General features: G+C 39.0%; 1 long non-coding RNA gene across 1 annotated transcript; it reads right to left on the bottom strand.

Annotated features, from left to right (window-relative positions):
- Nucleotides 1–1,859: 1,859 nt before the first annotated feature.
- LOC309844861 lies at nt 1,860–2,827 on the bottom strand. Its single transcript, XR_014300937.1, has 2 exons — nt 2,706–2,827; nt 1,860–2,254 (listed from the first exon to the last, which is right to left on the bottom strand). It is a non-coding gene; the product is annotated as an uncharacterized lncRNA (long non-coding RNA).
- Between the last annotated feature and the right edge of the window lie 23,710 nt (nt 2,828–26,537).

The raw sequence follows: 26,537 nt of genomic DNA, 5'->3' as shown, positions 1-26,537 counted from the left end.
GTTACTTGTTCTAACAGTAGAAGCTCCAGGCAAAATTTTCAAAGAAGGATATTAATTACTAGGGGAGGAAATAGTAACTGTCGGTGAGAACCATGAGTTCCATTCACTTGTAGAGTTTTAGGTTGATGTCAGACACAAAACACCTTAGTTTTCCCAGACAGTGGATGCCTGGGATCTGTTTTACGTTGCAACTTTCACAGGAGAGGAGTATCTGGTGTCAAACTAGAGACTTGAGCATTGAAATATACAGGGTAAATGCCCGAAGGGGACAGTATGCCTGCAAATTTAAGTTAAGAAAAAAAAAAAAAGACTTCATTTTAAATAAAGATATGAAGAAGATCGTGCTCACAGTGTGATAGAATTCGGAAAGATGACAAATCAATAAATACATTTCCCCCCCTCTGGGCCCAGAACAATAATAACAAACTTAAAATATACCCTTTGTGCTTGACACTGGAGCAAGTGTCTTTACTTGCATACGATTTGCACTGCAACAAGGTAGAGATTGCTTCGTGCATTTCAAATTTAAGAGATACAAGCAGAAAATTAATAGGGTTCTAATGGAGAGGTATAAAAGCAAAGATGCAGTGAGAAAGAAGTGAAAATTATATACTGGTTTTCACATTCTCTGTTGGAAAATAGGCAATTTGTTGTCATATTTAATTTGTTATCATATTTATCATATTTAATTCTGGTGGCAACCTTCTGCGTGGATTTGATGGTCATTATTTTTATAAATGAAGAAACTGAGGCTAAGTTGTAAGTGACTTAACCAGGTTAGTGGGAGTCAACGTTGCAATTTGGATCTGGCTCCATCCTTTTTACTACTTCAAAATCATGTACATGCTTAAATTTCTAACTTTTAAACATATGCAGAATAAATATTAAAACTAGCTGGGTATTTATTCATGTGTCAAAATAGAAGTTGAAAACTGATCGATCATTTCTCTACCATCTCCATGTATTACATTATTTCTGCTTGTGAGATGAGTGTATTAAATATGTTAAAAAATCACTTATTATTATTGTGGGTCTTTGGGAATTTCTTTTCATGTGGTTGTATCTGTATTTTTATCAAAAAAGATTTTATTTTTTTATTTGACACAGAGAGAGACAGCCAGAGAGGGAACACAAGCAGGGTGAATGGGAGAGGGAGAAGCAGGCTCCCCGTTGAGTAGGGAGAATGATGTGGCCCCATCCCAGGACCCAGTGATCATGACCTGAGCCAAAGGCAGATGCTTAACGACCTAGCCACCCAGGCATCCCATGTATTGTAAGATTTATAAGAGGTGTCTGTATTATAAGATTTTAGTTTACTGTTAAGAAATCCAGAAGCCAGGTTTTTTCAACTCAGATAAAATAACTATGAGTGTATACTGAAGAGGAGTTGAAATTAATGTCAGCCAAAGGTCTGGAAACCAGTATAAATAAGAAATGCTTTATAGATGTATTCTACAATGTATGACTATTTTCAAGCATTATGCCATCTGAAAAGTATAATATTTTTATTTATCTACTTTTAATTTTTAAAATTTAATTTTTATTTTATTTCATTTATTTATTTAGTCTTTTTTTTTTTAAATATTTTATTTATTTATTTGACAGAGATCACAAGTAGGCAGAGAGACAGGCAGAGAGATGAGGAAGCCGAGCAGAGAGCCCGATGTGGGGCTCGATCCCAGGACCCTGAGACCACGACCCAAGCCGAAGGCAGAGGTCTCAACCCACTGAGCCACCCAGGCACCCCTCTAGTCTTGTTTTTTAAAGAAAATACCAGACTGATGGGGTTTTGGAGTATAGGTGAGTTTCGGTGGGGTGAGATCTGGAGATGATGACCAAGAAAGAATTCTTGAGACAACTTTGGTTCCAAATGGTGGTTTATTAAAGCATGGGGACGGGATCTGTGGGCAGAAAGATCCATCGCACTGGGCTGTGAGGGGTGGCTGGTTATATATATACTGTGGGGTTGGGGGCATAAGGAAAAGGGAGGTTTCAAAAGAACTTTCCTGTGCTAAAGAAGACCTTGCTATTGTCAAGCTAAGGTTGTTTTTTCCCTTCTAACAAGACATTAACATTAAGATAGTTGGGAGATTCCTGAAAGAATGCCACACATGTCCCACCCAGGAGTTGGAGGTGGGGGTGCAGGGTGTCAGCTTCTGCTTTATCTTCAGCCAGCTTTCTGCTCCCTCATCAAGATGATCCTTGATTTGGCAGGATACATCCACTCATGAACCTGTGTTCACTTCAGATGTTACTGGTGTGTTGCCAAGAGTAGTTGTGCAAAAGGTGAAAAGAAGTTTATAAAGGACAGACTTAATTAATTCTTTTGTTTTTATTTATTTTTAATTTAATTTTAATTTTTAAAGTAGGCTCCCCATCCAACACAAAGTCTCATGTGGGGTCTGAACTCATGACCCCAAGATGAAGACCTGAGCTGAGATCAAGAGCCAGACCCCTAACTGACAGAGCCACTCAGGCATTCCTATTTTTATTTATTTTTTAAAGTTGTTTTTAAAGATTTTATTTTTAAGTACTCTCTACCCCCAACATGGGGCTTGAACCCACAACCCCAGAATCAGAGTCGCATGTTCCACTGACTGAGTCAGCCAGGCACCCTAAAGGACAGACTTTTAAAAGCCACTATTAGCCCGGTAACCTCAAAAGAGTACCAGAAATTAAGTGATTGACCTCATTAAATAACTCACCCTGTGACATTTTATTCTATGTGAATTTGCTCTGAGATGCATTCATGGACAAATTCAGCTTCACCATGAGAGACAAGTCATGAGCCGGCAGACCTTTTCAGAAGCTGCTGCAGACACTGAACAGGTGAAACGTACTCATATCATCTATATTGACATTCTCCATGGAAAGGAGGTTCTGGAGTTCAGATTTGTTGTGTAATGCCTTGCGTATTTCTGTGACTTTGGTTGTGCAATGGTTTTTATATCTCCTGAACTTGGCCGAGTCATAAGACTTGGTCTCCCCTTTCCTTACCTGTGACGTAGGACAACATTGCTACACTATTGTGTGTTACAATATTGTTTTTCTCAGCTACATTGCTTGCTTATCATAGAAGTGATTACAAGAGACTATGTCAAGAGTTTCAGAGTCTTGTACTGGAGGAACAGGAGAGAGCAGTTTTCTTATTTGGATTCTGGCTCAACTGTGTGATCTTGAACAAGTCACTTAAACTTTTTGTGACCTAATAGCCAAACGATAAAATGGAGATGCTAAATTGTACTTCTCATTTTTCACTGGGATCTACTGAGGATAGGTAGCCTGAAAGTAATTGAGGGGTATAACAAATCTTGAATGTAAGATGCTATTTTTAAAAAAGATTTTATTTATTCATTTGAGATAGAGAGATACAGAGAGAGATTGAGAGAGAGATTGAGAGCATGAGTAGGGGGAGAGGCAGAAGCAGGCTCTCGGGTGAGCTAGGAGCCCAATGTGGGGCTTGATGCCAGGACCCTAGGATTATGACCTGAGTCAAAATCAGTCGCTTAACCCTCTGAGTCACCCAGGTGCCCCAAATGTAAGGAGTTATTATTGTGACAATCTATCACTACTCCTGAAAAAGAGAATCAGTTGTTCTGTTACTGAATCAGTGAATTACTACTTTGGTATATGAACACAACTTCAACTCTTGATTGATCGAAGATGTTTATTAACCAATGATATGTGGAGTATTTATTTTAATGTCTTTTGAGATGAATGTTTAATGATGCTAGACAGACTAGAAATCAAAATTTTTACATCTTCTGGAGGAGAGATGTATTCGATATTTTGGAATGTCTGTATTTCAAAATTGTTATAGAAAACAAAGGCTGATTTAAATTTTGATGATATTTATGATTATTGTCTTCTCTTCTCTGGATACATAATTTTGTACCTAGAGTTTTTGAATTATCTAACATGCTCCTTATAAATGCTTTATTCATATTCACATTTGGTCATCATAAATCTATAAATTTCAGAAAAGATTAAAGACAAGTCCGATTTTAACCTTTAATCATACTTATGTGATTGAAGTGTTGAGGGTAAATGAGCTGCCAGTGAGAGAGTTCAGAGAAAGAAAAGCCTGGGGCCTGAGACTCTGCCTGAATGTAGATTACATTTAAGAAACTTTGGCTAAAAATAAAACCCAGAAAGACATGGAAAAGGAACATTCAGAGAGGAAGGAGAAAAAATGGAAGAGAGCTACATGGTTTAAGAAACTAAGGGAAGAGAGAATTTTCACCATTAGGGTTTGGTTGTTGTAGAGCAGAGGAAACCAGAAATGGTTGGGAGCCATTCCAGGAGCCCAACATATGAAGTAACAGTGTGGATCATGGGTGGTCTGAGAAAAATGAACTTAGTATAACATGGGGGCCTTCTGGTGGGTGCTTGGATATCAAAGACCCAGATAGGAGCACTCTTCCTCACAGACCGGGTTCTACTTCCCTGGATGCCTTGGTGTCGGATAAGTGATACGTAGGACTCAGTCCTGAAGGAAGTGGATAGGAAGCCAAAGAGAAACTCAGATGTGTTTGGGACAGTAGGAAACCCAATGACTGCAGAGCTGAGATTAGGGCTTGGTGAAAGGAATTATGACTGAATATCAACTACTGGAACGAAGGAATGATGTCCTAATAGAGTGAATAACGAAATGGATGTGATGTGATGCTCGCCTCTGGAACTCTGCGGAGATTCTTTATATTTCACATGTTTGGGGACATGATTGACCCCAGAGTTTGGATGAGACTTAAACTAACAAGGAGTTAAGGGCTTAGCAGATAATAGATGGTCAATAAATATTTGCTGAATGAATGATAAGGTTTTAGCTCCAGAGAATGGAAGGTTTCTGTTCTTAGGCCAGTAATTCCAAAGGTATCAATTTATAGTACTGTTTCCTAAATGTGTTCCATGAAAAACAAATTTCTCAGGATACTAAGCTTTAGAGTCAAAGAGTATTTTAACCAAGTAAGTTATAGAAGTGCTAAATTAAATAAAATGAATCGAGTTTCTGTATTGCAAGATTTTTGACCATAGAACTCTTTCCTCAACAATCACGTTTCTTTCCCTAAGTATCCCCTGGACTAGTGTTATGAAGAACATATATTAGGAAATATTGGAATACAGAGTCAGATAAAAATCAATGGACAAAACAAGATATTGATGGATTGGGGTGCTTTTGGGGGGGAAAATAGACATTTTAGGAGTTTCTAGGATTTCAAAAACAAATACTGAAAGAATTAGTGAATCCCCATTGTACTCCTAATGTTAATCTCCAGAAATTAGAGACCAGGAATCAAGAATCTTTGTTAATTTCTGGTCCAGATGGATGCTAGGGTGGAAAAACTTGGAGAATGTAGGACATTTTCAGAAAAAAAAAATATGGGATGAGGAAGATTCTGAGTCAGATATACTTAGTCATTGCATTGTCTATGCTATGAGTTGTTAAAGTTTATATAATTTCTTCTACTTGAATTCCCATGGGGAAAAAGAGTTGTCTGTGGGACATGATGGTGGAAGGTGAGGGAGGGGAAAGATCTTGCTCCTCTCATGCTAGAAGATATTATCCATTTCCATGGCTTGTCTCCCCCCTACCTAAGGGTAGGATGTCTCTCATGATTCACGTTTGTACTGGCGTATCTCTTACCGCATGTGGCATATAGTAGATGCTCAGTAAATGTTTGAACTGAATTGAGGTAAGAGCATCTAATGAAATGAGTCAGGGCTTGTGTTCTTGGAGTGCTCATTTTTACCAAAATGGCAAGATCATAGCTCCTTCCTCTTCCTTGGGTGAGTAATCTGGAGTAATAGCATCACACCACTTTTGAGGATATTTTGTTGACATTGTCACATGATGTTTCAAGGTGTTTGGTACCATGTTTCATCAGAGTGGATACCAAAACAGATTCTAAAAAAAACCCTGTAGTTGTTCTTTATAGGGAAGGCCACCTACAAGACTGCAAAGCCTACATCCCTGGAAAAAGAGGAGAAAACTGGCAGAATAGCTAAGGAAAATAAAAAATTATGAAAGTCTTTATTTCCAGGGAATCAGGAGGCTTAATGATAATATCAAATGAATTGATATTCTGTCCCTCTCTACAGCTTTTCATGAAAAAGGAAACTTGACTCTTGAAACTTGAAACTTAATTTCAAGTTAGATTGCAGAGTAATGTCATCACAACAGTATCTAATAAGCTTCCTACAGAAATAAGATTCTTGGGGAAAAAATTCAGAAGTACTTGATAATTTGAATGTTTTCTATGAATTTTGAGTCTGGTTGAAATAGTAATATTTAATGAAAGTAGTATGAAATCTTAGCTTTTTAACTATGTAACAACTGAAAACCTATAGTGACAAAGTTCTATGCTTGTCACTATGGCACAAAGATGCGTAATATGTGTCCTCTAAATTCCAAGTTGTCTATCATTGAGGTAGAGTGACACACGTGCACTAGGATAATAAAGTGGGTGAGGGGTAGCAGTGGCAGGTCGGGGAGAAGATTCGAATGAGGGCTGACGGGGGAGCCTGTAGATTTCAAACTTCCGCACTAGCTCTTGCATAGTGATGTGAACACGTAGACTTCCCAGCCCAGGCAGGGGTTGGCTTTGAGAATCCTATGCGGCTGTGTCTATGTCTATAGATAGGCAAATTCATAAGTACTTAAATGAGTCATTTTGATAGAATGGCGAGTTCCAAAGGATTCCTTGAAGGAAAAACCCTTAAGAAAATAAATTAGGGGGATCTGGGGATCTAGACATCACACACATTGTAGCACCTTCTGACAAACATATTTCCTCTCTCGGATGCATAAATTCAGCATGTAGAATGAAATTGAGACAGCCATTTTGCAACATCATATGACATAGGAAAAAGACCATGAACTGACAGACCCACACTGGCTCAAATCCTGACTCCAATATTTAGTTCCTGATTGACCCCTGAGGGACATTTCTTACTTTCCCTGTGCCTCTGTTAGCCCCTGTGGATCAGGATTACACCATCTAACGAACCCAGGGGATTATTGTGAAAGACGTATGTAAGGTTAGGCTCTTGCCTTCCATCCTCTCATGGAACCTTGCCCTTCTCTTCCTCACCAGATCTTGTAGTTTGTAATTGAGTCGTTATAAAACCAGCTCTTTCATGTCTATCTCCTTTGCCTTCTGCTAGGAGCTATGCTTCCTGAGGTAAGGAATCACTTCTCTCCTCGCTACCCCGTATTCCTGGTGTCCAGCCTCATCCATGAGTACGTGCTGCTGGGGGGAAGCCACAGCAGAACATGGCTGGTATCATGTGTACCAGCTGATTTACAAACATGGCTTCCCTTCTTTCTCATACACAGACACCTGGCAGTTTTCTTTTCCTTGTTCTTTTCCTGTGAGTTTGGAGGAATTTCTCTGCTTCCCTTTGTGAAACATGATATTACTGACTTATTGGCTACTTCTGACACTTTCTAGGGGCTCTTCATAGTAGCATGGGCCTTCTTAACAACGTCAACATCAAATTCTTTCTGAACTAAAACCATTATCTCTACGACTTTTACCTGTCCTTTTTTCCTGAATTGTTTCTTCGAGATAAAAAAAAAAAAAAAGCAATTTCTGAGTCTACTTATATTGTTTTGAAAATGCTCATTTCATTTTGCTTCAGTTCATAGAAGAATGAACAATTAGGCGGGTTATTGGTACCTTTGGACTGCTATTATATTGTTCAGTATTTCATGTATTAAGTAAGAAACGAAAACCCTACATTAGATCCCTACATTATATTTACCCAAAGGCAGAAAGAAAATTAAAGGTATCATCCGACCCATTTTTTGCTCATTATACTTATTTTCATGTTGACTGACTTCTTTATGAATATAACAATATCCCTTTATTCCATCAACTCTTGATGGCACTAAGATAGATTACAGCTCCGGGTTTGTCTTCTGCTTGCATTCTCCGTGAGGGCTCTGAAGAACTGCGCATTTCCAGGAGAGAGGTTTCCATGGAAACCTGGACAAAGGCAAAGCAAAATAATTCTTCAAGGCCCACAAGAAAAAAAAATTCACCTGCTTTTTGTTTGCAGTCCTGTGTCCCCTGAGCAGTGTGGTTGGCTGGCACTGTCCTTGCTCTCTAGGGATCCCTGTCTGAAATTTATATATAGCATTATGCATCTCTGAAATCTGCGAAGTAGGATTTGAGGAGTCTGACTAAAAAGTTATTTCTCAGGAGGACTCTAACCTAGAGGTTTTTTACAATGGGATTAAAAAAATAATAATGAAGCATATGTTTAAGCAGCTTTTGAATTTATGAACATGGACTTGTTCTTCAATTGATCAAGTCTTTGAACTAGGTCTCAAAGAGGAGAGTTTTAGAGCAAATACGTGAAATCGGTCACTAGAGGCAGTTTAGCCTTTCAAGACAATTTATTAGCTGAAAATCAAGGCCAGTTCAAGTGACTGCCGATGACTTTTCGGGTCATACCTCTTGAATGAAAGGAAGTCATGTGGTTCATATGAATTCCTTTGGAAAATGATGTGTTTCTTCGTTGGTTTGCAAGGTTCCAAAGCAGGCTGACTGTCTTACTGGTGTGTCTTTCGCTGTACTGAACGTAGCCCCTTAAAGCTCTTTTGGGGCCTGGGTTGATGCAGTGAAGAGTACCCGTTATTCGCTCCCACAGGCGGGGTGGGGGTGGGGGTGCAGGGGCAAGGCGGCTCTTTGGCACCACAGTTAGAGACCAAATCCCCTGGGCTCCTGCTACCATTTCATCAATTCTCACTTTCCTTTCTTTTCCTTATTGAACTTAATTGCAATCATGTCAAAAAAATGTATCCACCCTTCAGTTCATTCCTTCAACAAATAACTTTGGAATGATTATTGTACACCAAGTACTATGTTAAGAACATGCCCTCAGGAGTCCATCAAGGACTGCCAGATTTTTAAGAAAGGAAATAACACAAAAGAAGAACACAGCAACATGTGACGATTGCTACATGCTGTGAAATGTTCGGGGCTTTATGGCAGCCCGAGCCCAGCGCCAGGGCACTTATAGGGGAAGTAGCTCTGGTAGGGCCTTTAAGAAATTATGTTTGTTCTGAGTCCTAAAGGACGGTTGGATGTGAATCAGGTAGACAAGTCAGGGAAACACGTTCCAAGGAAATACAAGACTACGGGGTAGAGAAGAATGTCACTGTCTCCCTCACTGAGCATAGGTCCCAGCGCAGGGAGTACGAGAAATGCACAGGAGAAGAGAGCAGAAGCCGGGCACTCAAGGAGGTTGCAAAGCTAACAAGTGTGACTTGGATCCTAAAGTTGGGGAAGCCACCAAAAAATTTCTGCGGAAGTGTTTAATCTGCGCCGTCATCCTGGTGGGAGTGCTGAGGGTAGAGGGAGTCACTCAGAGCTGAGAGACTGGTTGGGAGGACAAGGACAAAGTTGGTGAGAAACGGCGAGGGCCAAACCTAAACCTGTGCAGACCGGGATGGAGAGGGGGGCTGGCTCTGGAGGCCGGATGGGCCTGGTAGCCCATTGTTCCGAGGGCCGTATTAAAAAAATGAACTTTCTTCAAGTTTCTTTCTAATGCAGATGCTGGAAGTGCAGTAATATTATTATGTGAAATTAGTTTGAAAGGCAAACAATCCGTAAAGGTTAGGAGCGTCTTTAAGCCTCATGCTGCCTGACTGTTCAAATGACCTTGGACAAACTTCTTAATCTATTTGAGCCTCAGTTCCTTTGAAATGATTACATGGGATTGTTTGGAGAATTCAATGAAGTAATACTTACCAAACATTCACACATTTACTCAATTTCTTTTTTGTGAGTGTCTATGATGTACCTGGGTAAGGGATTCAGAGGCGTGTAGGACAAAGTTTCTGGCCCATGGAAATTCTATTGGGCAAATGGGAAGGTAGGTATAAACACGGTTACAGATGAGTGAGTCAGTCAGTTATAGATTTGCAAGAGCGCTTTGAAAGCGCTTTGACATGATAGAGATCATGTTGAAAGCTCTACTTTTTAAAAAAAAATTGTTTTTAAAGGGAAGCTAATGAAGATTTTCTTTTCTCTTTTTCTAAAGATTTTATTTATTTGTCAGAGAGATAGCAAGCACAAGCAGGAGGAGAGGCAGGCATTGGGAGAAGCAGGCTCCCCAATGAGCAAGGAGCCCCGATTGCGAGACTCAATCCCAGGAGTCGAAGGCACGTGCTTAATTGACTGAGCCACCTAGAGCTCCCTTTTTAAAAGATTTTATTTACTTATTTATTTGGCAGAGAGAGAGAGAGAGAAAGGGCACCCACAACAGTGGGAGTAGCAGGGAGAGGGAGAAGCAGGCTCCTTGCCGAGCAAGGAGCCCCATGTGGGACTCCACCCCAGCATTCTGGGATCATGATCAGAGCTGAAGGCAGACACTCAACTGACTGAGCCACTCAGGTGCCCCTCTTTTTTTTTTTTTTTTTGAGAGAGAGAGCAATTGCGTGAGAGCGTGCATGACCAGGGGAAGGACAGAGGGAGAGGGAGAGAGACAATCCCAAGCAGGCTCAGTGCTCAGCCTGTCAGGCATCTGAGATCCTGACATGAGCCAAAATCAAGAGGCTTAACTGCAGGCTAGAGTCTCAGGTGTCCCAAGAGTTCTCCTTCTTGATATGTAATAAGAAACACTGAAACTTGGAAGGGAGCCGGGACCAGTTATTCAGTGGGGAAAGAGCATTCCACGCTGAGAGAAGAGCCAATTCAAAGACTCTCAAGTGGGAAAGAATTTCAAAGGGCAGTACTCACTTAGCCACTTAGCAGTTCCTCAAACACAATAAGTATATAATAAATAATATGTATTTATTTATTTTTAAAAACGGTATATATTTAGAAACAAGGAAGTATCTACTTGATTTTATGCTATGGAAAACTAGCTTAACAAAGTATCTCTTTCATTTGTTATACACAGTAGTCAGAGGAATATTTAAAACTGCTGCCTTGGGGCGCCTGGGTGGCTGAGTGGGTTAAAGCCTCTGCCTTCAGCTCAGGTCATGATCCCAGGATCCTGGGATCGAGCCCCGCATCAGGTTCTCTGCTCAGTGGGGAGCCTGCTTCATCCTCTCTCTCTGCCTGCTTCTCTGCCTACTTGTGATCTCTGTCTGCCAAATATATAAATAAAATATTTAAAAAAAACCTGCTGCCTTTACAAATGTATCTTCATATTTAAGAATATAAATAAAATTGTTGGTGGGGAATGGGGAAGGAGTTCTTTAAAGCAGTGTCGAGGTGTAAGGGCCAGGAATCCCCACTGGAAATTATGTGATTAATATTCTTCTCAACAGCTCTGGAAATATATTTTTCTTTTCTTTTTCCCCCCAATTATCTTTCTTATTGTTTGAATCCAACTCAACCTTAACACTGGTTCAAAGATCCTTTAAAGATGAAGACTTGTTAACTATCTTTTGAAGTCCAAAATTCCTACTGCCACATGTGGAAAACTCTGTTAACTTCTGTGCTTTCATGGTAATCTCAATTATTAGTCACTTCTGCAATTTTCTGTGCAGTAATAGAAACTATATCATTTAAATGATCAAGAAATGATTACTCAGTATAGATTTAGTGTTGTATACATTTTTTAAAAAATTACGAATGAAGGATAGTGTATAGGCAAATTTTTAAGTGACTACACTGTCCTATTGTTCACCCATCATGTCTGAAAATTTACCATTACTTATGCCAAGGAAACAATGTACAAACCACTTCTGTAACACATCAACAAAGGCATCTGACTTTGATAGGAACCCTGGTTAAGAGATTTTTCTACCGTTTATTTTACTTATCTTCTTGAAGTAGAGTGTAGAATAAAATTGAATTGCACATATGTGGCAGTTATAATTTTAAGATAGAAAATGTAGAAACATTAAATTTAGATGAAGGTTAATGCATGGAATATATGAAAGCACGTTGACAATATAAGTTTAAAATTATAAACATTGAACGGATAACTAAAGAAGAGAGAGCTAAGCAGACATGAAAACCACAGAAAACAAGGATAGGGCTGCTCCAGTTGAATGACAGCCTCCAAGTCTGTTCAGAGAGAATTCTAACAAAGACCTAATGAAGATAAACAGTCTATTTAAGTGCTGCTGGAAAATTCCCCTTCAGTCAGCAGCTGGCGGGACTGTTGTCATTCAAAGGGCATAAGTAAATGTCATATAATTGAGTCATTGAGAAACTGAGATGACAATGAGTTACATTCTCATTAACACTTTCCAAAAACTCTTCCTTGGGCTATTAAATAGATGATGTTTAATAGTGGTATTAAGCTAAAGAAAAACTACAAGAAATCAAAGTTTAAGTAGGTCTTTGCTCTTTAATTGGAGGTTCCCAGGGAAATTGCCTGTGACTCTTGCCTACCAGGTAGAGTATAATTCTATGAAATAGTGATGACAGGAATCTGAATCACCATCTTTCAGAGATAGGAGAAATACAGACATCATGTGCGACAATGTGGTGCTTCGGTCAGGCACAAAGTTTGCCATATCCCTACATAGACGGTGCCTTCTAAGTGCCCTTCTTGTCTCTGTACAACAGAGGAAGAGTGTCCTCATATTTTTAAAGGAACCGTAGGCCAGCAAGGTGCTCTTTGCCAGAATTAAGTTGGGCATTCTCCTTATACCCCTGTTTCCTGCTTCCTCATTTTCTTCTGGCTTTCATCCATGACTATTAACTAGGGCACTTACTCATTCATTAGTTGGCGTCTTTTAGCCTGACACCATAATTGACCTTGGCTTTGCCCCTTGGTTCTTTTTCCCTCTTGGATTTAATTGAACTCTGTGTCTTTGGAACTAATACGCATTCTCCTGGTTTGGCCTTGCTACACCCTGCCCCGAGGCTAGACTATTATTAGGCATGCCCAGCAATATAGTTCTAGGAAAGACTCTTTAATAATAGAGGTTTTAATGCCAAATCCCATACATCCTTTAGTGACGACCAGAAATCGATCATTTCTACATCCTTCAAGCTCAAAAATATTCCTAGCCGGTTCTCAGAATCTTAATGAAAACTTAGATTTGGGTTTGGTGACACAAACTATCTAGCTGATCTATGGGAAGCAAGATGGCCAAGTAGATTGACCTGCATATTATCAGAATATTTATAATTCTCATTAAGGATGTTGATTAATTATAAACTAGAAAAAAGTAGAATTGATTTGTAAACATTACAATAAATTACATGTGGTTCATGTGTTAATAGAAACCAAAAAAACACGAGTTGTTTAAAAATTCTCTGCTATTTCATGAAGTGATTATTGTTTTAGATTAAAATAAGGTCAAGGTTATCTTCGCTATGTAAAATGTGGTTATGATGGGAATCTGACTCCATAGCCCACACATGAAAACCAGCCTCCCTGTCTTAGTCATGCATTGAATATGTCCAGCAGTGGATGCTGTTCCCGCCCTCCGGGATCACCCTGGACTCCCTTTTCTGAATCTGAACCTCCCCCACTCCCCAGCTTCTTTTCTAACAGTTTTGCCACTAACAGCTGTCACCTGCAGCCCTCTTCCAAGGACTATCTTTGGGCTTCTAAGCTCTCTTGCCCAGCAGCTGGGAGACTGAATTGCTGGAAGGGTCTGGGAATTCACACTTTCCAGGGTGGACCGGGTCAAGGACTGACTGTCATGTGCAAAAGCCCAGTTCCAAGGTGGGATGAACTCTGAAGATGACTACCACAGGCACAATTTTTAAATGACTGAGAAGTGTGCTTTTCACATCTTTACGTGGTTGAAGTGAGATGTACCTTACGTTTGATTTGTCATACTTTAATAGGCAGTATTTTTTCTTAGTATGTATAATAATGGTCTATCTAACGGTTGATGTTGAATTAGTCTCTGAAATGAAAGATTGTAGACGAGTGAACAAAACCTTCTGTTTGAAATCAGGAAAGGACTGAGGAAAGAACTAGCAGCTAAACCAGTAGCCTTGCAAATGTCTGGAGGACATCCTACTGTTGTGAAGGTACGCTATGTGCAGATTAAGGCCAATCATGCTAAAGTGAGATGTTAAAAGGGGAGCCACTTTTAATTAGGTCCCTACTATGTGTCTAGCACATAGTTCTTCTGCCTCAAGTAACTCTTTCATTCTTACTATAATTTTTTGGACCATGAGCTAGCATAATCAGAAAGAAATTTTCTGTGGAAGACAGCAGTCCTGACCCAAGCACACACTTGGGAATCATTGCATTTATTGGTATCAAAATGGTTTTACAACCATCTGCTTTTGATGCCTGTAATTCTCCCCTATCCTAGGCAGGGAAGGTACTAGTTTTTGGAGCATGCAGATTTGGGTCCTGCTCAGGCTCTTTGATTTAATCGCTGCATGATGTTGAGCAAATTACTTACCATTTAAAAATAATTTGAAAAGAATTGTACCTATCTCAAATAGCTGTAGTATCTTTGTACATATAACACTCATAGTCAATATTAGTTCACCTCCCATTCCCTTCTTTCTTTTCACTATAAAATGTATTTCCTTAAATAACGAGGCATCTGAAGTGGGGAAAACAAACCCAAGTGTTTGAGACCGGTGGTTTAAGTTCAGTGACCAGGCTTTGCCCTGGGTGACAAGGACATTCTTGTCCAGCCATTGGGAAGGCAGTGGTCACGAAGAATTGGACCTTACAAGTTCAGTCTCTTATATCTGCTCTCTCCTGCTATAAAGTGGGAGACAACTTCCAGGCTGTGATTAGGGAACTGTGACACGAAGTTAGGGGGACCACGTTCAGGGGTTTTCTTCTCTTAGCCAGGTCTTAACCTAATTTTTTTTTTTTTCATAAACTGCAAGATTTGCAAGATTTTTTTTTTCTATCAAATGGCATTGAATCACAATTGGATGTTCCCATTTTTGTTCATCTGTAACTTTCAAATGGGGCCACTGCGTGTCATAAAATAGCCAGGTTTGCCACTTTGGGTTGATATAATTCATCTGTCCTTTCCACAAATATCTTGTGTTCCCTTTCGGTGTACAAGCAGCATGTGGGTAGAGGGAATACAGTGTGAACACTGTTGTTCCCCTGCCTCGAAACATCTACCCTTCAGGGGAGGTGGAAAATAAGAGCTGAATGTTTTGATTTAGGAAGGAGACCGGAGCATGGTGGGAATTTTGAGGAGGGGCTCCTTTAACCTCTTTTATGGCATGATCCCCTCCTGAGAAAAAAAAATTTTATATGCATGAAATACAGTGCATCGCATTACAAAAGGAATGGATTATAATGAGATACAGTTCTACCCACAGAGACCTTATGTGTTCATGCATTTTAGGTTAAGCATCCCTGGGAGGAAGTTTGTTCTAAGCTAAGGGAAAAATCAGCAAGAAGTAACCAAATGATAGAAGAAGGCAAAAAGTGCTCTGTGCAAGATAAACATCATGTGGAAAGAGCCAGCCGTAAGAGGTCAAGGCCCAGGGTTCGGTTTCCCAGCTCAAAAGCTGAGGCTGTTACAGGTCTCCCTGAAAACAAAGGGTTTGTTGTTTTGAACTAGTCTATGAACCGACAATATAGAAACGTAGAGGATTTCTGTTAGGTTTTATTATATACACAATACATCAAAATCTTCTTTCATTGAAATGCTCTTTATGATTATATACTAGTGAGAAAAAAATGCATACGGTTTTAATATTGAACTACTAACCTTACTATGTCACCTTTGGAAATGAAAATGATTTAAATAGACAACATATAATTCTTTATATGCTTTATACATTAATTCTTTAAACATTACTCGTTAAAGAATTAAGTCACACCTCAGTACCTAAATGTATGTTTATAAGAAATTCTCTCCTTTTGTCCTGGAATTGTCACTCTGAAATACCTTGGTAGAAAGAGCTGGCAATAGTAGGTATCTGCTTTTCTTTCCCCCTTCCTCCCTCCCTTCTTTCCTTCCTTGCTTCTTTCTTTCTCCCTCCCTCTTTTCTTCCTTCCTTCCTTTCCCTAGTATGTTTCTGGAGATTAGAGCACTAAGCAGATTTTCAGAAATATATTTTATTTATTAGATGCATGTTTATCACACGGACACTCAATAAATACTTGTTGATGGAATAAGAAATACTTTTCATCATCTAGTTAAAAAAATAGCAATGTAACAAAAGGATGCAACAGTTTAGTTCATGTGTAACATCACAGGAAGAAAAAGGTTTGAATTGTGACCTTGTTATCCGTGGTTGAAAATCCTTAGGCTCAGTTTCTTTTCTTTCTTTTTTTTTTTTTTAAAGATTTTATTTATTTATTTGACAGAGAGAGATCACAAGTAGGCAGAGAGGCAGGCAGAGAGAGAGAGAGAGAGGGAAGCAGGCTCCCTGCTGAGCAGAGAGCTTGATGCAGGACTTGATCCCAGGAACCTGAGATCATGACCTGAGCCGAAGGCAGCGGCTTAACCCACTGAGCCACCCAGGCGCCCAGGCTCAGTTTCTTTATGTGTCAAACAGGGATATTAATACTTATACATTGAGATTAAATAAATAAGGTATGTGTGGCACTTAACACAACACACTTCATATAAAATAGCTCCTTCTTTTGCCTTGGATTCCCTGACTCTCCTCCATACTCAGCACCTACCTGCATGGAGAGCTCAGTAATTTATAGGAAGGAGTAGGTGGTTAGGGAGAACAGAAGGTTTGAGCTGAGAACAGAGACTACAGTTCCCATGCGCTATTTCCTAGATTGTTGCTTTGACGATTGCAGTTTTCCAGATACTTTACAAAGTTTGGAGTTGAATATGTAAGAATTTAATGGTTTACAGGTCCCATGTAGGATGGCTGTGGTGATAAGACAGTGCTGAAGGGACAATAAGATGAATAGATGAGAATGTCTTCTTAAATCTATTTGCTAAGACGGAACGATACAAACTAAAAGAGGTTATACATACATAGCAATTGTTCTTCAGATATACGTTAAACTCTTAACTTTGATCCAATGTGACAAACTGTATTGGGGACCTATTTGGTGCCGGGTTTTATGCACAGTACTTCAGACCCCAGAAGCAGATGAGATGTTTCCTGACCTCAAATAAATCTCAGCGGCATTGAGAATCGGGAGAGAGAAATGGAGGGTGGGATGCTGGGGCCCTAATATAAGCAGAAATAGCTAAGAATTCAATGATGTGAATGCCAGCATAGTTCCAGTGTAGAGACACTTCTCACAGATAAGGAAGCTATTTGATTCTGCCAACCATGGTGGGAAACGGAGCCTCTTGGGAGGCTACAGGTTCTGGGACTCTAAGGAGAACTTCATAGACCCAGGTAGGAATTATATACATAAGTTTGGGGCTGAGGGCAAAATCCCAGTCTGAAGAGGGGTGAAGAGATTTTCTATAAAAATCAAGACAGAATGCTGAATTATGAAGGAAATGAGGAGACCATATTCTAGCACAGTGGTCTTTGTTCCCCCTGCATACTTTTACACATACACACAAACACACACACATACACACACACACACACTCACACACACACACACATTCCTCAGCAGTCTGAAAATTTTGTTTTTCAACCTTGTTTTTTACATCAGAAAAAACATACAAGTAACTGTGTCCCAATATTCTATCATTCTGTCACAGAGAAGGAACAAATTCAGTTTGCAGGAAAACAACTTGAAACTTTACTCACCTTTAGGTGGGCTTCACTTACATGGACAAAGGAATTCAGGAATACTATTGCTAATGGGTGCTCTAGTCTTCACATCGAAAAGATAATCTGCATGGTGCTTCTCTCCGTCCACCTTTGAAGCATCTGCTTCCTAGAATCTTGGTAGTGTACTTTTTAATTGATGTTAATGTCAAATGGACCAAAGCAAAAAAACAAAACAAAAAACCCCCCAAACCAAAAAACCATTAAAGATGGACAAATTATTTAATTGCTTAATTGTGAGGAACAGGACAACTGAAAAAGCCAAAATCAATTGTGCCACGCTAAACCAACAGAGACCCTTGGGAAAAAAGCATTGCCATTATAGCAATATTTATTGTTTAGTTTCATTAGAACCCACTCCCAAGAGGCAGCCTCCTCCGGAGTGGAGAAGGTAAAGAGACCCACAAATGCAAATCACCCTACTTTTGGCTTGTAGATTCGTTTGTTTACCACCAACCCATGCCCCTTCCCATTAGCATGCCTGATGTTCCACTTCTTAAGAGGACCCCTTGCTGGTTAAGCAATTATTAAGTGTGACTCCCTACAGGCTAAGTCCTGTCGTCTCCCCCACCCCTTTTCTGGCTTTTGCAGTGGTAATGGGGGGTTGAGAGCTGAGGGGGATTGGAAGGGGAAGGGGGTGGTGAGTGAAAGCAGTGTTACCGAATGATTGCCCCTGCTGTGGCATTCTGCCTCCCTCTTCCTTAGCTGGAACCCTCTCCAGTCACCACACTACCGAGAGCTTGGCAAGTGATGCAAGAGGGTAGAAGGTAAGATGGAATGGAGGATTTGGGCAGAGACTCCAGTTTTTCTGCAAAATCTCCAAGGCTGTTGATGTGAAGGTCTCAGTTGCCCTGATGCTTTACAAGTTTTGGAGTTGGACTGTCATACATTTTCATTTGAAATGCCAAAGTTACTTAAACTTCTACACAAAACAATCACATTCTCAGAGATTTTTAAAAAGAATATATTGGGGCACCTGGGTGGTGCAGTTGGTTAAGTGTCAGACCCTTGGTTCATCTCAGGTCGTGAACTCAGGGTCATGAGATCCAGCCCCATGCTGGAGTCTGTTTGAGACCCTTTCTCCCTCTCCCTCTGCCCCTCCCCCACTCTCTTTAAAATAAATAAGTAAATCTCTAATAATAAAAAAGAATGTATTACTTTCATTACTAACAGATAAGTGTATACCTTCACTGCATCAATAGATGACCTTTTTTTTGTTTTTAAAATAAAAGAAAATTGCTAGATTATAAACTAATTCTAGTCCATGAGATACTCTTCTCCATTAACCTGTGGTTTGTGGTAGTGGTTCTCTGTTTAGCTTGACAAGTTAGTCTTCTGAAGATTATCTTTCAGGGAATGTTCATCTAATGATGATCCTTCCTTTACAGAACTAGACTGAGATTTAAACTGTGCTTCTAAAGAAACAAGTTCTTTAGCTTTTTTATTGCACGGATTTAGCACTTTTTTCACTCTTTTTGATTATTCATGGACATAATTAAAAAGCTTTTTTTATTTGTTGACTGTAGATACTCTGTAGCTTCCAGGCTTCACATTTCAAAAGGCAATAGAGTTATCATAATAAAATATGAGCAAGGCAGTAAGCAGGAAATACTGTAATATATTTTTGCAACCCAGGCTTTGAATATAAAAGTTCCCAGATCTCTTCATTATCGTGCCAGCTGATAATATATTTCTCAGCTTTCATTAAAAAAAAAAAAAAAAAAAAGGTTGTGGATCTGCATTTCTGCCGAATGAAGCGGTATATAAATGAAGTATTTGCAACACAGTCATAGGAAGCATGTTTTTTGTTTTACTGGCTCATGCTTATGTTACTCCTATGAATAATTTGATTGATTTTTACTTTATCTCCAACTGGCAGTGTAGTCATAAATCTATCTGTGAGGTACCCAGTACGGGATAAAATGTTATTTTTCCTCAGTGTGGTCTCATTTGATTACAATTGCAGCCTTGCCTGGCCACATTCCATCCATAATTAATTGTCGCTTTGGTTTCCAGTCGCAGCCGGGCCAGTGCTGTGGCTGCTCACATCTTTAGATAACGGTCTTGTATGCCAGCTGGCAAGTGCACGGAGACCTTTCACACTGAGCCTAATGGGCGCAAAAGCCTGAGCCTTTGTCAGGGGCAGCTCTTGAAATGATCTCGTGCCAGAGAAGGTCCGGCTTGCTGTGGATGAAGGTCTCTTTGGCTCGTCACCTTCTGAGTAAACACCATATGCAGAGAGGTTTCATTTTGCCAACTTATTTTAGGACCTGTCATTCTAAACGTATTCTTGGGGGGGTGATAGGAAAATGAATTTCTTTAACGCTTTACCTCAGGGTCCAGATCATTATTTCTTTCCTGTATACTGAGCTGTAATCTCATTAGCTTTAATGACTGCCATTTTGTTATAAAATGATATTCGCTCTCTGTCTTATTATTTCTTTCTTGGGCATACGGTTTCACGTTACTCCCAGGAAAAGAATGTCAAGTGTAGTAGGCAAAAAGGTTAGGTGATTATCTATCCACGTTGAACTATCCCTGTCGACTGCTGAGATTTATTTTTGAGTAAGAGAGCATGTTACAATTATCGGTACAAAGCCATACTAGATGTAATTTTAGATAGATATATTTAGTTACTTGATTCACTCTCTGCAATGCTACCTTAAAAAAAGCACACTACATGGGCTGTTATTGTTTGGTTATGAATTATGGAAGAATCTCAGAAAGTATCACAATTCTAGTCCATTTGTAATTCCTCAAAGAAAACTTAAGCGAGATTTTCTAACTCAGTTGTCTTCAGGATCCATGCAGGTAACTCTGAATGAAGTGGACAGAATTCAAGATTTTGAGAGACTGTATGAAAAAAAAAAGAGCAGACAGTTGGCATGGAGAGTAAACGAGAGAAAGTAGGTCTAGTTACACTGGCTCTTTCTTTTGTCAAAGGAAGCCAGATACCTAGATTTTTATCTGATGCTTCTTGTTTTTAAATATCGACAACTGTAACAAATTCAATTAAAAAAAATTAAAACAAAACAATGATTCCATTTGTGCAAAGGGCTGAATCTGCAAGGTGACTTTCTATTGTACCAACAATCTTATAACAGAATAAGACATTTAGAATGTACTTTTCTGCCTTTAATAAAATTATAGCCAAATGTATTTCACATTGATATATTAATGTCAAAAAGTGAAATTAAGAAAAATAATAGTGACCTAATTAAACAAATCGATATGTTTTGAATGTCTCTAGAAATGTCTCGCAAAACTGTAATCAGAGAATATGTTTTTGCTCAGTCCCCAGGGAAAGCATATTAGGCTGTGTGGAGAGCAGATAGATTGGGTTGCAGCCTTTCTTTTCCTTCCCTGTCCACGGTTCTTGGTCACCTTGCTTGGGAGAGTGAAGAGGTAGACCAGACAGAGTGGTGAGCAGCAAAGCAAAATTTATGAGGGATAGTGAAATGATAGTACAAAGCTCCCCAAAAGGGAGGGGACCCGGAAGGGTTACCATTGGAGTTACTAAGTCTAAGGGTTTTAATGACATTGTTGGAGGGCTGTCTTAATCTGATTAACCCTCTGTTCCTCTGTCACACAATCCAGTTTTTGTCCATGCCCATCTATCTATCAGGTAGTTGTCCATGTGGGAAAGGGTGGAGGACTCCTTCCAGGATGGAGTTTCGTAGCCTTGGGGACCAAGAAGACAGCTCCCTATCCCAAGGCATGTTAGCCAGCAGCAAGCTCACGCTCTTTGTTTAAATTTCCCACTGGCTCTTGAGCTGGTCTGGTGGGGGGGCCGGGGGGGGGCTGGGTTAGGACACCCAAGGCCATTCCCTTTTTTTTTTTTTTTTGTCATGTACAAGTTGTCTAACTCCTCCCGGTAGGAAGATTTAAAGATGGGGTGCTGAGTAAAGCCTCAAATAACAGGATAGGGTCTTTTTCCTTTTAAGGGTAGTTTTCCTGTTGGGACAGCACCTCTTGTCCCTGCCTGCCTTTCTTCTGACTGTCCTTTCTTAATTATATCGCTTTCAGAGACTGTATTGTTTTCTTATATGCCCTACCTCATGTGATTTGAGTCCACTGCCATAGGCCATGAAATGATTGATCGAAAGCAAATTTTACTTTTTATACTGTTGATTATAAGTTTATGCCTCTGTATAATCTGCCTTAGCATTTCATGATGCTAAAAATAATTTGAATTTAAAGATTAGCAGAAAATATGATGCTGTTAATTCAACAATGTATTCTGTAGTGCAATCACAATGAAACCTAGATTTGGAATTCAATAAACACAGTGCTTTGTTCATGATTGTAAGGTAGGTTCTAAGGATGAAAGAGTAGTTCTAAGCAGGTTTTGGGGGAGATATAATGTAGAATGTGGTATGTGGAAAATCAAGGTACATAAGACTATAAACCTTTAGGTCCTTTTTTTTTTTTTAAATTTTATTTGTTTATTCACAAGAGACAGAGAGAGAGAGAGAGAGAGAGAGAGAGAGAGGCAGAGGAAGAAAGACTCCCCGTGGAGCAGAGGGCCTGATGTAGGACTTGAACCCAGGACCTCGGGATCACAACTTGAGCAAATGGCAGATGCTTAACTGACTGAGCCATCCAGATGCCCATTTATTTTTAAGGGATGTAGAAAATAAAGACATGAGTTTAGGACTTGATATTCTAAGATTTTGTTGTATTTAATTGAGAGGGAGAGAGCGAACATGAGCTGGGGGAGGGACAGAGATAATAGGTGTAGTAAATAACTGAGCAATGTTGGATGTGAGAAAGGAAACATTTCTTTATTTTCTTCAAGTCCAATATAATTTGACGTCAAGCCCTTCTTCACCAAAGCTTCCAGGAAAGCAATATGCCTGTTCCTCCCTGGGGGTTCCACAAAGAGCCAGTCTTTTCACAGAGCGGCTGCTCACTGAGCTTTCTCTGGTCCTCAGCACTGCCAGTCCCTTCGGGATGCTTTGATTCCAGCCTCTCATGAGCCGTGGAAATCAGCATATGCACAGACACTCAAAATCTGTTTCACATATTAGAGGGAACTAGTTTGTCTTTGAATTGAGGATACTGGACAAAAAATTACCCTGGTGTTTCACAAAAATTATTAATTTTTGGAAATATTAACATGAAAATAAGAATCAAATACACATTAGTTACAGAAAGGAAACTTTTCTCTAAAGCATAATGCAGTGAATGACTCTTGTCCATAAATAATTTAGAGAGTAAGCATGTGTACCTTTGCTTGTGCATCAATGAACTCGAAGCAGACCTCGAATTTTTCAGTAGGAAGAAAACACTTTACATGGGAGTGTACCTGGGTAGTCTTGATATCAGAGGAGCAATGATAGTAAGACTTTGCTTCAGGATATTTGCAGTTACTGTTGTGTGAAAAATGGCTTGGTGGTGTTTAAAACAATGGTGTAGGGAAAATGAGGGTCTTAAAAAAAGTGTGATTTAATAAGGCAAAAGAACTTCAGTAAGCGTCTAGGAGGAAGGTAGTTGGGGAAATGTGGAGGAGTTTACTTTTAAAGAAAGAGCAAAAGAAAGAAAAAAAAAGGCAGAGGTTTCAGGATAGAAAAATAGTAAATTGCCCCTATTTCTTAATTCTGGAAGAGAAGTAGACCCATCTAGGAAGACATTACAGACACATCTCATTTTATAACGCTCTACTTTGTGGTGCTTCACAGATAATGCTTTTTTTTTTTTTTTTTTTTTTAACAAATTGAAATGTCAAGACTTCAGTGGAGAAAGTAACTGCAGATGTAGTAGAAACAGCAAGAGAACTAGAATTAGAAGTGGAGCCTGAAGATGGGACTGGATTGCTGCCATCTCATGATAAAACGTGAATGGAAGAGGAGTTATTTCTTATCACTGGGCAAAAAAAGTGGTTTCTTAAGATGGAATCTAGGCCTGGTGAAGATGCTGTGAAAATTGCTGAAGGGACAACAAAGTATTTAGACTATTGTATGAACTTATATGATAATGAGAGAATTGACTCCAATTTTGAAAGAAGTTCTACTCTGGTTAAAATGTTATCAAACAGCATCACATGCTACGGAGAAATCATTTGTGAAAGAAGGAGTACACAGATAAGGCAAACTTCACCGCTGTCTTATTTTAAGAAATTGCCACGGCCACTCATCCTTTGGCTACCACCACCCTGATCAGTCAACAGCCATCAACATCTAGTCAAGACACTCCACCAGCAAAAAGGTGGTGATCTGGGGAAAGCTCAGGTGATGTTTAGCGTTTTTTAGCAATAAAGTATCATTTAATTAAGGTATATACATTGTTTCTTTTAGATATGATGTTATTGCAGTTATTAGACTACAGTATAGTGTAACATAACTGTGCAGTACAAAAACAAAAAATTTGTTTGATTTGCTTTATTGCAATATTTGCTTTGTTGCGGTGGTCTGGAATTGAACCCATAGTGTGTCTACGGTATACAGAGAAGAGTAGACCCTTCAAAGAATTAACTTTCATAAAGAAGGGTGGGAGGTAGGAGAATGTTCCAGGCTGGGGATTCTAAAGAGACCTAACGGCCATTTGTATTGCCTGAAACTTGTTGAACATATTTTTATGATAACTGAGAAAATCTGCTAATCACCTGAAATGTTGGTTAATGTCTTGTGTTACTGTTTTTTTCTTAGGAGTGCTGATGGTCGTGTGGTCGTGTGGTTACGTGGGAAAGCGTTCATTTTGGAAAGACATTCTGAGGCATTTAGAGGTCAATGTGGCGATGTGTGTCACCTATTTCAAATAGGTTGGTCAAAGGGAAGTGTGTGTTCATGTGCTCCGGGGAGACGAACAGCTGTGACAGTCTGCAGTCCTCTAATGCAAGTGAGGGATTTTACGGTTGTTTTGTTTTACTCTTTCAATTCTGGGTTTGAACATTTTAAAATTTAAAATGCAACTAAATCAATAATACCGCAGTTCACAAACAAGCAAACAAACAATAAAGAACAGATGTGGTGGTGGGGGAGACAGTATAGTGAGCTCGCATATTTATAATCGCTTTCTCTTGTGACCACTTTATAATGCAAATGAAGAAACACAAAAGGGTATGAACTCCTACCAATGAAGCAAATGTGAGGAATACCTCTGCATCATACTTACTTCTATAGATCTCTGGAATTAGCAAGTGTATGGGAAAGGGGGTGCCTGAGGAAGTATCCAGGAGTAAGTCACACCTAGAATAGTGAAAGGGCTACAGGTGAGGAGAGGCCACAATCAAATTTTATTACCTACCCAGCTCTTCCTAGTAATGTGTTGCATTAAGTAAATATAAACAGAAAATCATGAATAACTGCAGAGGTGACAAGTGCTTGCAAAATGAAAGAAAGTCCAAGTGAAACAAATTTTAAAAAATTATTTTGGAGTACAAAAAAATTTATGAAATGAAGGATTAAAAACAAATAAGCAGTGCAAAAACAGGGAACGAATTCCAAAGTTCTAATATGTGTTCTTAGAGACAGTCAAGGAGGACCACATCCCTAAAACAAGACCAGAATGCAATGAAAACAAACAGAAGAATAGGAGCCCTTAAAAGTCAAAAATGTAACTGATTAATATTAGTGTTGAAAGATAAACACAGTGAAATTATTCAGAAAGCATAACAAAAACATAGAACACATAAGAAAAAAATTTTTTAAAATAAGGTATCAACTCAAGGAAACCATCATGTCAATAATTGTTAACCTAGAAAAAGAAAATGGATGGGAGAACACTATCAGAGTGATACTAATATTACTCCTAATGGTAATCATACTGATAATATTGCAACTAATGGTAACAACAGTAACAATATAATGCCTTGCTACTTTATTTAACTGTATTAAACAAGTAAATCCTCATATTGAATAAATTAGAATTCATTCCCAGTGGCCTGAAGCCAGTGTTGCAGTGTAACACAGGACCTATGCTCCTAACCATTAGCAAAGAGCTAATTCCAGTTCAAGTAGATAAGATCCACTGAGTTCTTAGGTTAATTATTGAAAATAGTCCAACAAGAGGACAGAAAAGTAGGAGAAGTTCATTAATGAAGAAAAAGTAACAAACCTAAATGTTTCTGAAGAGGGAAATAAAAATCAAAAGAATACTTGGTTAAAAGAGGAAAAATAGTCAGGTATACTTCTCAACACTAAATCTAATATTAGAAGGTAATGTTCAAAGATATGAGAAAAAAATCTAAAGAAAATTCTATACTAAAATTTTTATGTTTATTTTTAATATTTATTTATTTCTCAGATTTTAAACATGACTAGGGAAAATAATATTTTTAGGCATCCAAAGACTACAATATTTATCCTTTCTTAGGACATATCATTAGAATGTATTCCAGCAATATTAAGGGATGACATATCTGACAAAGGACTATATCTAAAAGATGTGAATGATTTTTACACCTCAATAATAAAGCATCAAGCCAATTAAAAATGAGCAAAAAAATATTTAAAAAGGTACTTCGCAAAAAAGAGATCTTTAAGTGAAAAACAAGCATATGAAAAGATTTCAAATATCAAGGAAATGCAAAGTAAAATCAAAATGATTTATCACTATGCACTTATTAGCATGGCTAAAATTAAAAGTTTTGGGGGCATCTGGGTGGCTCAGTGGGTTAAAGCCTCTGCCTTCGGCTTAGGTCATGATCCCAGGGTCCTGGGATCCAGGCCCACATCGGGTTCTCTGCTCCTCAGGGAGCCTGCTCCCTCTTCTCTCTCTCTCTGCTTGCCTCTCTGCTTACTTGTGATCTCTGTCTGTCAAATAAATTAATAAAATCTTTATTTTAAAAAAAAAAGGTTTTTGGAAGGTGGTGAAGCAATTAGAACTCTCATATTTACTAATAGGATTACAAAGTGGTACAACTACTGTGGAGAATAGTTTGTTAACTTTGTACAAAAAAGCACACAACCATGT

The sequence above is a fragment of the Mustela nivalis genome (genome assembly GCF_964662115.1).
Source record: "Mustela nivalis genome assembly, chromosome: 12".
Taxonomy (NCBI): Eukaryota; Metazoa; Chordata; class Mammalia; order Carnivora; family Mustelidae; genus Mustela; species Mustela nivalis.
The sequence above is the reverse complement of the archived record's forward strand: the minus strand, read 5'-3'. Positions and strand labels throughout refer to the sequence as shown.